Below are 11,872 nucleotides of genomic sequence, written 5' to 3'. Positions count from 1 at the left end.
AGTGATAAGTTTGCAGTAAACCATACAGGTCCTCACCTATGTTTTATCTAGACTACATTTATTAGCATAAAGTAAAAACATGCAGTGGGACAACTCAACTGTACGATTTATGCCAATATATATTCTCCCATCTCAGTAAGGCTGGTCCAAGGCTGTAATCATTAGATGGTTTTAGTTCAGAGTTTCCTTTGGGGGACACTTCTCTGTCAGAATAGCTCAGACAGGCAATCTTTTTCTCAGCCTCCCACACTTTTATTTGTTATAAACTATTTTATCTCTCTTTTTGCATAACACAGCTGAATATGACTAAATGTGCAATTTGTCCACGGATCTTACGTGATTATTCATCCTTGCCATTATAACAAACACAATTTCTTGCCAGGAGGGGAGAAAGAGGTTGGGACAAACAATAGGTGAACTGCTGGGCTGTAATTCCTATCTGTTGGCTCCAGTTTGAGGAACAACGAGAAGAGGAAGGCAAGAGCTGTTCCCACCAAGAAAATGAGCTGCTGGGAAAGCCACCAACGAGATTCAGCTTGCTTTCTTACGCAGGTCTGTGACCTACCACTACCTGTTTATATTGTGTTGCAATCTAAGCCGTGACCTTGGCTTTTAATTTGTTGGTTTCCTTAAATATAAAATAATCTTAAAACTGTGAAAAATAAGCACCTGTGACCACCACCAAATGTATTCTGCATGCAAAATAAACAGCCAAATACATAAACATAAGCATTATCATCTGCGAGTATCTAGAAGCTTTACAGCTACCTGTGTAATACAAATAACAACACTGTTTCTGTTTTTACATATATCTGTTCATTAGAAGTTTTGATGATTTTTATCTTTATCTTACCTGAAGTCATATTGGGAAACACGAACCATTTTTGGAAGTACCAGCAACCTCCGCTAGCAAAATGGAGAAAGAAACATCTAGGACACTCCGGCAGGCCAATGCTCTGCCATTTCAAGTTTATCCCAGAACTAATTTGTATGAAAGTGCAATATGAGATATGTGTGTTCCTTAACAGTTTGGAAAGCATATGAAAGGACAACTTCAGGTGAGATAAGCATCCTAGTTCAGCCACTAAAGCTCACTCTTTATTTACCAGGACAGGCTGCTGCTTACACTACTACAGGTACGATCGTGTTCACACTCAAACTCCTCACTATGGTTTTGTGCATATAGCAAAATGACTCGCTGGAGGGAAAGACTGCATAATCAAGGATCATCGACCTCTTCACTTTTACTCACCAAACAACATTAAACACTGGGCCCAAACCTGTTGTGGCCAACAATTTAAAAGCTATAAGGAAATGCTAATGGACTATCTTCTACCAATCAGGATAAAGAGATTTCTAAGCTGCAGAAGAAGTAATACTCTAGCAATAAAGTCTGACCAGACAACTGATCTATCACAAAACAGGGTTTTGCCTAGGCAAAAAAAAAATACTTCAGGAAAAGCTCACATTGCTTCTACCTTGCATAGAAAGAGCAGCAATTCTGTGTAGAAGCAACAATTGCATTTTGGGGGAAGCAGAAAGGGAAATATTTGCCTCAGTGTTGCAATGACAGCTGCAGTATATGACAGTAAGGACAATGGAGAAGCACGGCTCACACTGATGTCTTCATTGAGGGAGAAATGCTGAGCGAGTCAGGGAAACAACGCAGGCCAAGCAGTGCGGTAACTGTCAAAGCGCTGGAGATGAGTATTCGCCAGCAGTGACTGGGTCAGAGGTGCTGAAGACACCGGTCTGCTCACCATCTCGAAATGGGCTGGGGACAACCAAGCCTTGCCACAACCTCTAGATGTTTTGGCAAATTTACTTTTGCAGAGATGACATCTCTTATCTCCCCATATCATTTATGATGCATGGACATTATCACAGTTATTTCTGCAATAGCTGCCGCTGAGAAGCAGAGAAAAGAATCTAAAAGAATGATACAAATAGAAGTAAACTACTACAGCCACAATATAAAATAGTGTCCCAGGCAAAGGAAAGAGAAAAGCATTAAAGTCTACTTTCCTAGACAGCTGTCAGTTTTACTTGAAATAAACCCCACATATTCCCATCCTACAAAGAAATTAGAAGATATTTTCTATCCTACTGACCTTCTCAAGAAAAAACAAACAATACCTGGGAAAAGACTACAGTTTGCAGTTTTAAATTCCTGGGGTTTCTTTACAGAGTGATTTCAGGCACATCACTTCCAGCTGGTCCAGTAAGGCCCAGACACCACTGAATGAACAGTATAGATTGCTAAGATGTTCTAACACAAATGAAAGAAAAAAGCATAAAGTTTGTGGAGGTGTGGGGGCAACTTCAAGAAGCTCAGTAAGGGAGCCCAGGCCATTTTCTAAGTCCTGACAAATCCAAGTGCTATCAATGCATAGAGACGACCAAAAACTTGGAAGGCTGTAAGCAGACACTCAACAGTGCAGCAGAGAAAGTCTCACACACCCATGGCTCTTTAAAATAATGCTTTGTCCCCAGTACTGGAAAGTCATAAGACACTTTCACTCATGGTGATGTGGAGGAAGCACTTTCTTCATAGCAACACTAACGAATTTGCTGTAATTTTAAGTTTCTCAGTATAGGTAACCACTTGCCTTATGAACAGTCTACTCAATTCGATTTGGAATTATTAAGACTGTTCGCAGAGTGAAATCTAGTCAGCTTGATTAAGTTCAGCAAAATACCCTGTGAACTTTGCAAAAAAGTCAGGTACCTGAGTCATAACAGTTTGACAGTTGAGAAAATCATGCAAACAAGAAACATTTCATACTAGGATATTACTTTATCACTCCAAAATAAATGAAAAATTATGTATTTGAGGAAGAAAAATATCTTAAATCAAAAAATGGGGAATGAATGGGAAGGTTCTGTTAAGGTTGCATCTTGAAAGACAAGCAACAGCCACAATCTTACCAGGATATCTACTACTAATACAGGAGCTCCTGCGTTTCATCATAAAGCTGCAGTTTTCAAGTAGGGCAAACTGCTGCTGTTGACAGTAAGCCAGGAAGGCAAAAAAGTCTACACAGAAGCTTTGCTAACTTTTGACGGGTTATTAGTTGTCAATGGGTTATTAAATTTCAATTATTTCAACTGCAGAGTATTCATTTACAAATGCTGATTTAACATCATGGTGAAGGCAGGAACTGGGGAACAGAGGAGTTACACCGGTAATAAACTGGAATGTCAATTATTTTTAGCCAGAAAAATGTCATAAAAGACAGGCATTCTGTCCCAGGAACTGTTCAAACTGCAGACTGAGTCACTACACAGTAATGTGTAGCAAACAGCAATATTTAGCTAAAGCACTGATCCTGACATTTTTAAAAGTCTCTTGATTTTGTGTACCGCCGCCAACTTCTTATTCAGAATTACGGCAGCTTGAGTCCTAGTCTTTGGGGAATATCTGCAAGACATTTCAGTGTCTGATTCTTCAAGTAGCTCATTAGGGTGATGAAAAGCCACATGATGAAGGGGCAGTGCCACGCTTGAAGAGCTAGGGGTTCCTGTTGTCTTGAATTATTAACAAGTCAATATTTAGTGGACTGTTCCTGCCTGCCTGCTTACAGCAGGTGGTACCCCACTGCCTTTCGCTTGGAAAGCATCTGCTTGCTCTGAGCCTCCCCAGAGCTTGCTACAGTCATTTGTTCGATTTAAGACAGACACTGTCATTATTCTGTGCAGCACTTCACAGAAATATTTCCTACTAAATGCTTGAACCATCTGAGCAGCACTAGGCAGGCTGCAGGCTTCATTAATAATGCATCCCTGCTTATCAATAGATTTAGACAACTGGTATTTAGAAGCTTCTTCAGAAGGAGCGGGGGTTTTTTTTCACACCAGTTAGCTTCGTTCTGTCAGTTCCTTGATGTAGACATTACATCCAACTGAGTTCTGAAAGGCAGAGGTGCTAAAATTGTATTTGAGCTGCTCCCTTGATTTGGAGCACCATTTGACTGATGTAATTCTTAAGATCAACCCCTCTGTTGCATTATTCTTTGCTGGTTTCAGGGTTTGGGGGGAGGGCTGGAGGCAGGGTTACATTTACATTAAACCAGAAATTTGCCTTTATCTTACCTAAAATACATGGAAGCACTGGCTTTGCATTCTCAACAAATTCAGCTTCCACTACGTCTCTGGACTCAGCTCACAAATGAGGGAAAAAGATTCATTATTAGTTACCTTGTGATTTGCAGAGGAGTGGCAACCACTTTTGGCAAAGCATTTAGGATGCTAAAAACAGAGTAAAAAAAAAATCAAACTGCTGCCCAGATCAAACAGCAGTGTGGGCAAAGTAACTATTTGCCCAATTTAATACAGGGAAAGGGAAAATAAATACATAATTCCATTTTGGAAAAAAAAAAAAAAAAGAAGTAGGAGAAATAATAAAAAAAAAAAAAGTCTTGACTAGCTGTGTGATTATAGAGAAGACACTCTTGGATCTGTTTTGGTTCTGCTAGTAAGCCTTCTTTCTGGATCAGGTTTCCCCTCCATCACCCCCCCTTGGTGAATCCCACATCCTTCAGATGGATTTCTGCAGTGCAGTTTTCTTGTTTGCTGAGCTGGTTCTATTTGATAGCCACAAACCACTTGGTTGTTTTGGGGTTTGGTTGTTTTTTTTTTTTTTGTTTGGTTGTTTTTTGGTTTGATTTGGTTGGTTGGTTGGTTTTTTATGAAGCACTCAAACAAAGGGTTAGAAAAACCTAACATGTACAGATCTTACCTGTCATCTTTACTAAAAGTTTACAGAAATCTCTTTAAGACCTGTTACCTCCATCCCTGCACGAGGAGAAGCCACTGCTTGCTGCAGCTTCTGCCTATTCAACTCTAGAGATACCCATCTCTAGCTGATGTGAACAATCCACTCAGCAATTTTGGTACACCCGGAATCCTTCAGTGATTTTGTATCCCCTTTGTCTCTGGCTTGCAAAAAAAAAAGCTGCTCTACACAATTTTCCTTCTTTCTTCCTTTCTTTCATTTGCTTGACATAATTCCTTGATTCTTCATGATAGGAAATTGTCTAAACTTTTTTCCTTTCAACTACAGGAATGAATTAAATGAGAGAGAATTTAGCAGAAAGTATGGAAATATTAATGTACAATATCAATGGACAAAGCTTGCTGTCACCACCAATTGCAGGTTGCTTTTACTATAGAATGGTTTCAATGTGGAATTGCTAGTTGCTAATGGAATAATTACATATAACTTTTTTTTTCCCTGGGCCAGTAAAATTCACTGTGCATGCATAGATTAATCACATATGCACATTAGATTTAATACCTCTTGGATCTATCAGAGATACTGTGTACATCAAGCAAAACTCCATGTGAGCAGCTATCCAAGCTGCTGTCCAAGGCACAGTTCATTTAAATGCCCTGGGTGCTGGCAAATTAAGGGCCCAGTCCTGTAACCATCAGTTTGAGAAATACTCAACCAGCACCAGAATAATTGGATGCTGTTTGTACATTGTACTTTGTGAATAACAAACACTTATTAAAATGTTGACACTGGCACATGACTGGGGACTGCTGTACATGGTCTCAGCATTTGCTGAAGTTAATGGGAAGCTAAAGTTTGTCCAAAACGGGCAGAATTTGGCTGTAATGAATAGGATGACATTCACACTATAAACAAGGGAAGCTGAGCTGTAGCTGCAGCTGCTGCTGTGCTTACAACAGAAGTGCCCCTTTCAAATATCTGTCAAGAATTGAACATAAAACCCAGTTCTGAGATGCTCCAAGGACAGAATTCTGATATGGGGAATAAAGTCAGTTTAAAAAAAAAAAAAAAAAAAAATTCTGTTCTAATGTTTTTATGCAAATACGTGAGAAATTAAAATATTTTAATCACAACTCTTCTAACTCCTTTGAATTACACAATGGACGAAGCTTTTCATAATGACACTTATTACAGGTGATTGAATACCCACGCTGAAAGGAACCCTTTGGAAGGAGCTTGCATCCTAGCCCTGTCCACCGCAACTAGGTCACACATGATTTCTCCAAAGATGTAAGAGCATATTTCAGAAGGATGACTTCTGGATCAAAAGGCAGTTCAATCTCTTTGCCTCTTAATTCCTCAGTCTAGCTAAGAGGTGCCAGTGGTAACTAATTCTCAACTCTGTCCACCAGTAACTATGCTGTTGTCAAAATCTTGTTTATTTAATTAAGAATGATTACTTAAGCAGAGGTACTGTAAGGTACAGTGAGACAATGGATTAATTATGTGTTTTTTTTTTTTTTATTTTGAAGAAATACATTTCCTCATGCTATCATTATATCCCTCTAACAGGGTAAAATTCACCTGTCATGCAGAAAGTAAGCACAAGATCATCAGCCCTATCTATATCTTGATACATATCTTCACGTCCCCAGTGGACAGAGAAAATTCAGTAGACAATAGGCATGTGCAAAAGCAATGAAGGAGCAAAGAAGTTGCAAAAAAGCAAGCAACTGTGCATGGGCCTCTGTTTCTGCAGATTCAGTGCCTCTAAACTGTCAGGAAGAGCTCCTGAAGCTGAAGCAGTAGCCAGCTAGGAATAGTAGCACTGAGCTTCATACTTTGGCTTGGAGATGGAGAACACCACCTAAGTCAGCCTGTTCTTCATCAGGACAGCACAATTCCTCTGTCCCACCACAGAAAACTATTTCACCCTCAGGCTAGTCTGATTTTTCAACTGCCATCAAATCAGAATAAAAATTCTAATTTTTTACAGCCTCTTATTTTCTCGCTTCATGCACAGTTTGTTGTGAGATTTTCTGTTTGTTGTTTTTGTTTGTTGTTGTTTTTTTTTTTGTTTGTTGTTTTTTTTAAAAAAGCACTAAAATAAAACTGGTTTAATAATTTTGAAAGAGATTTTAAATGATACTCACTTTATCAAGGCTGATGAAAATGACAGTAATGTCAGAGGGTAACAGGTTGCTAATAAATACAATAGTTTAGGAAAGTGCTATTCTTGTCATGGAAAAATATATTCTGAGAAAAATAATACCGCTGTAATTCATTTTTGAAAGCTATAGAGACTTCTTGGATGTGGAATGCAGTTATTAAAGGCAAAAGTACACAATATGTTGTAATGAAATGGTTGTGCTACACACTTCATTAAACGTTTTGTGAGCCACCTGGGAAATTCCAGCTCTCCCCCCTCAGAAGGAAATGTTTTACGTGGTTGGGTCACTAGAGGGAGCACATAGAGCAAGACTGACAACCAAAAACACACTGCCTGGGCGAACCCAGCCTGCAAGCAAACCTGAACATGAGGAAAGATTAACCAAGGGGCTACCATAATTTGTATTTATTCTTCCAGTGCAAGACGTATGGTTACCGGATTCATTGAGGAAGACCTGAACACTTCCAGCTATCAAAAATAAGTTGTTAGAGCAATGCTGAAGTTCTTTCTGAGTGACAGAGTTGGGAAAAAGCTGACAGACTATGCATTGCACATGTTCATTGGAAGGAAACATACTTGTCATATGAGATGCTGAAAAGCTTAAAAATTCAGAGAGCACAGTAGGGAGTCTTCCATAAGGATTCAAAGAACTGATATGTTTTGGATGTGTTGACTGTTTGATTTACAATATTTAAAGGTAGAAAATCAAGGGGAAAAAAATCAGTCAAATTTTATCTGAACCTCAGAGGAATAGGAGCTAGGAAAGGGCTGAACTGCAAATGTACTGGAATATCTATGATATTTGCATGATCATTTCAAAAGCTCAACATCTGTGAAAGAAAAAAAAAAAAAGATAAACAAAACCCTAACTCTGTGCCTTAACATTATGAGCAGTAGAGCAGTATTGGTGAAGTAATATTGTTTACAAAGCACGTTTTACAGTTTTAACTTACTTTAATCCACTATTCCTTTTAGATGAGCAACAAAAGCTACATTACAGACAAAAGAACCAGTGCAAAAGAAACTGCACTTACAACACAGAAGCCAGTGAGCTGCTGAAGCACGGTGTCTTAAATGAATTCACAGTCAGTGCTGTAAACTTGAGGTATACACCCAGCAGAGTGTATTAGGCAAACACGAAGATACTGTTGCACAATATTATAGAAATAATACAAAATATAAATAGTGGAAACTTCTCTTTTTGCTCGTTGTTTATCAAAGCCTGCAGATTATTAACTTTACTGTTTTCCCTCAACTAGAATTACAATATGCTCATTTGGATACTGTAGCATAAAATAAAGATTGAAATTTTAAATGAATACTTTCATTGGCAAGGTTTTTATTAGTGTCTTAGAGAAATCGCAGTAACAGTTACGTCTGCCCACATCCGTAGCGTCCCACTCGGGAGGCCCCTGCGGCTGTGAATACCGCCCAGCCCCAGAAGGACCATCTGGCACACCCGGGCTTCACCTCCAGTTTTACATCGAGTCCAGTGAAAGTTTCAGCAAACACTGACTTTAGTTTGAATGGCTGTTGCTCCCCAGTCCTTGGTGGAAGGAACGGTACTATCGCACGCTGACACAGCACACTGAGTCTTAAACTTCTCTCCTTGAATCAGCAATTAGGAATTTCAGCAGTGAAATGCTATTAATGGTCAACAACCAAGGTCACCTGTCAGCCTCCCTCCTGCACCCCCTCACAGACGTGTCTGTGTACAAACAAGCAAGTGTAGGGGTGGGCACATGTTTCCACGTGCAGCAACCTCATCTCTGTGTGGAACTCTTGCTGGGTGATCCTGTAGGATTTTGTGGCAGGAGACAAACCCAAGTCCCAAACTGTCTGTAACCTGCCTGTCCCAGCAGCATTCATTTCTAGGACATTCATGACTTTGATGTTCCATGCATATTTTTCTTCCTTTAGGCACACTGTTAATCTCAGCCTATGAATGGGGGTTTTAATTGTTTACTGGGATTATTCCACTTGTATAGAGTTCGTTGGTTGAGCCATACCTGTTTGGGTAAGAGGCTATAACACAAGGCTATTCCTATCCTTACAGTAATAATTTTTTTCTGGTATGTACATACGTAATACAACTCTATCTCTTTCCATGTGTGCAGATATGCATACATGATACTGTTAAACAAGTCTGAAATATATTAAGATTGCCAAATCAATCACTCACAAATTGACAAAAATACTTAAAAAACAAACGTTGGTCTTAAGGTTATTCATACAACCTTCAGTTTCTCCATGAAGCACCAGTATAGTACAATCTTAAACATCATTATCACTTCTCTTTTTTTCTCCCTACAAAATCACTGCCTTATTCAACAAACATTTACATTCTAAATACTGTTCAGGGACTGGATCATTCCAAACCTTATTCTCACACACTCCACATTCCTGCACTGAGAATAAAATTATTGATTTCTGTGTCACCGGTTTCATCATTCCTTTCAGCAAGAATAAACATATTTTCACATACACAGCCTCCACCACCAGAAAAAATATTATTCCCTTTTTATAGATGGAGCACTAAAAGCCAGAGAGATTACATTTGAAATATCAAGTGACCACTAATTTCCTTAACAACACTGAGATTGAAATGAATTCTACAGAAGTAAACTCATCTTCATTGACTCTGAGAGCATTTACTTTTTTTTTTTTTTTTTTTTAAGTCCTGTAACCCTCCTGAATTTATTATGTACCTTCCAAATGGGACAGTAAAACAAGCACGAGTCCTGTAGACATGTGTGTCCTCTTATCTTGCCTTTTTCTGAGAGACTTTTCCTCTCTGCCCTGGCACTAAGTGTAATGCCACATACAAGTCCCATTTAGCCTAGCTCTCTAAATGGCAAGCCCAAGGGCTGATGTTAAGCTTTTTTAATTTACATTCTACTAGCAAAAAAACCAAACCAATCCAAACCACCTCAAAATAAGTCCCCTGATATTCTTGCAAAATGGCACAGATTTTGGCAGAAGGAGAAAGCATGAGGAAGTAGTGGGGCTAGAGCCCCTCTTTCAGCACTTCTCAGAAACAAGGAGCATGCTCCCAGGTGCATGAGGTGGGTTTTCCTGATCAGTTGCTTAAAGCCATCACGCATCCCTCTACTTAGCGTGTGCATGCTCTTTCAAAAAGACACTGGATGAGGATTTTTCCTCTTTGCTCAATGTTTATTTGCAAAGCTGAAGAGTTCTTCAGAGAACTGAAATAAATAGCAAAGTCTGGTTTAACATAGCTTTTGGCCATTCTTGTTTCAGTTCTGTATCTTTTAACCCCCAGGGCATAATTCTTCCTCCTAATCAATCCCCCTTTTGCATTCCTTATGGATTCTCATCTTACTTACATCTCACAGTTTGAGATGACTATCATTCCAGGGAGATCTCCATTCTACTAGTATCATCTTGCTTGCTGCTAAAACATTTTTGATTCAAAGTTATAATATGCCTCCTCCACGTTCAAATATGTAAGCTTCCCAGTACTCACTGAATATCTTCAGTTTTTCAGTTTGCCTTTCTAAGGCCCCAGAAGTACAGATTTATGTCTTCCTTTTCTCAGAAAGAGAATTAGACAAAATTGAATCTGCTCTAAGTTTAGTTTTTATGTCCAGCCCCTTTAGATCTTGCTGTTCAGTGAAACTAAGCATAACACATCATTATTTTTCAAGGGTTCACTGATTGTTTGGTAAAAAAAAAAAAAAAAAATCTACCTTCATTCACTTCCAAAACCATCTGAAACCTGACTTTATTGAAAGATGATTATGGAATAAAAGTTACAGTATTCAAATATCCAGCTTTTCAATGGACATTTTTTTGTGTCTTAGTCTGGGAAATTTGAAGTCTCCCATGATCACATAAATTCCACTATTACTTCCTGCCCCCCTCCCACCTCACAAAATGGATATCATTATCCAGTTCTGAACCTTGGATATTTCTCAACATCCCTCTTCCTGGTGGTCCTATTTTTTTATTTATTTCAATACTATCTCACTGCCTATGCATATATTTCTCACTTTCCTCATCAGTTTATACTTTTACATTCTTTAATCCAGAGTATTTCATGGCTACCATATTTCTAACACTACTACAGGATTTGGTTTTGTATCCAGTACTGGGAGTTTTCATTCCTTCATCCTATTTTTCAGGCTTCCAGCAGTAGGAAGAACAGCCAGTTCCAGTGATGCAGTCAGTGTACTCGATGTATCTTTTAATTTCCAATTGTTAAACATCACTTTTTTCTTCATTTCAGCTGCATGCAACTATGCCTCTTTCCCTTTTGCTGTCTGTATCAGACTTAAGTAGTTAAGAAGTTTCAGCAGCATTCTTCCTCAGCTTCCTAGTTTAGAGCTTGTTTTACCAGTCATGTCTGCCTTCAACCTAAGCAGCTCTTTCCTGTAAATTAACTGGAGTCCCTTCTTTGAGGAAAGAAACATAATTCCTAATATCACATTGGCCTTCATAAGAGCATCAGACCTGATTTGTCAAGATTCAGGTCAAAAAGCCTGAGTCTACCTCCTCCAAAGGCCAAGTCAGGTCCTCATAAGCTTCAAATGAACTAAACAATGAGGGTTGATTTTATGGGAACATCATATAATGTTTACAAACATTATAGTTTCTCACATGTGCAGCATAGGGGTTACACCTACCATAAGGGGAAACCCAAACAGTAATCCACCCCCAGTCCTTGCCACGGGCCTTCGTACTGCACGACTATGCTGCTCTACGTGCCTATTTTGCCACTACAGTCCCATGGGCCTCTGTCTACTACCGTTTCACTTAGGAAACTTTAAGATCGGAGAGGGCCAAAAGAAAGCAGCAAGGGCCCAGCAAGAATTTATTATTATTCTCAGTCTGTTCAGAATTTGAAGTGCCCTTACAGCAATTAAATGCAGTTAAGATAAGTATGCTGCCTGGTGGCACAGTACATTAAGAAGGTAAAATCTCAGCCAACATAGCATCAATCTCCT

The 11,872-nt window shown here is 39.0% G+C and overlaps 1 long non-coding RNA gene across 1 annotated transcript; it reads left to right on the top strand.

The window, feature by feature from the left end:
* Window positions 1-235: 235 nt before the first annotated feature.
* On the top strand, window positions 236-8,224 carry LOC116960963. Its single transcript, XR_004406691.2, has 2 exons — window positions 236-552; window positions 7,881-8,224. It is a non-coding gene; the product is annotated as an uncharacterized LOC116960963 (long non-coding RNA).
* The last annotated feature ends 3,648 nt before the right edge of the window (window positions 8,225-11,872 follow it).

This window comes from Tyto alba, unplaced genomic scaffold (assembly GCF_018691265.1).
Source record: "Tyto alba isolate M040663 unplaced genomic scaffold, T.alba_DEE_v4.0 Super-Scaffold_23, whole genome shotgun sequence".
Taxonomy (NCBI): domain Eukaryota; kingdom Metazoa; phylum Chordata; class Aves; order Strigiformes; family Tytonidae; genus Tyto; species Tyto alba.
Note: the sequence above shows the minus strand (reverse complement) of the source record. Positions and strands in the feature narration are given on the sequence as shown.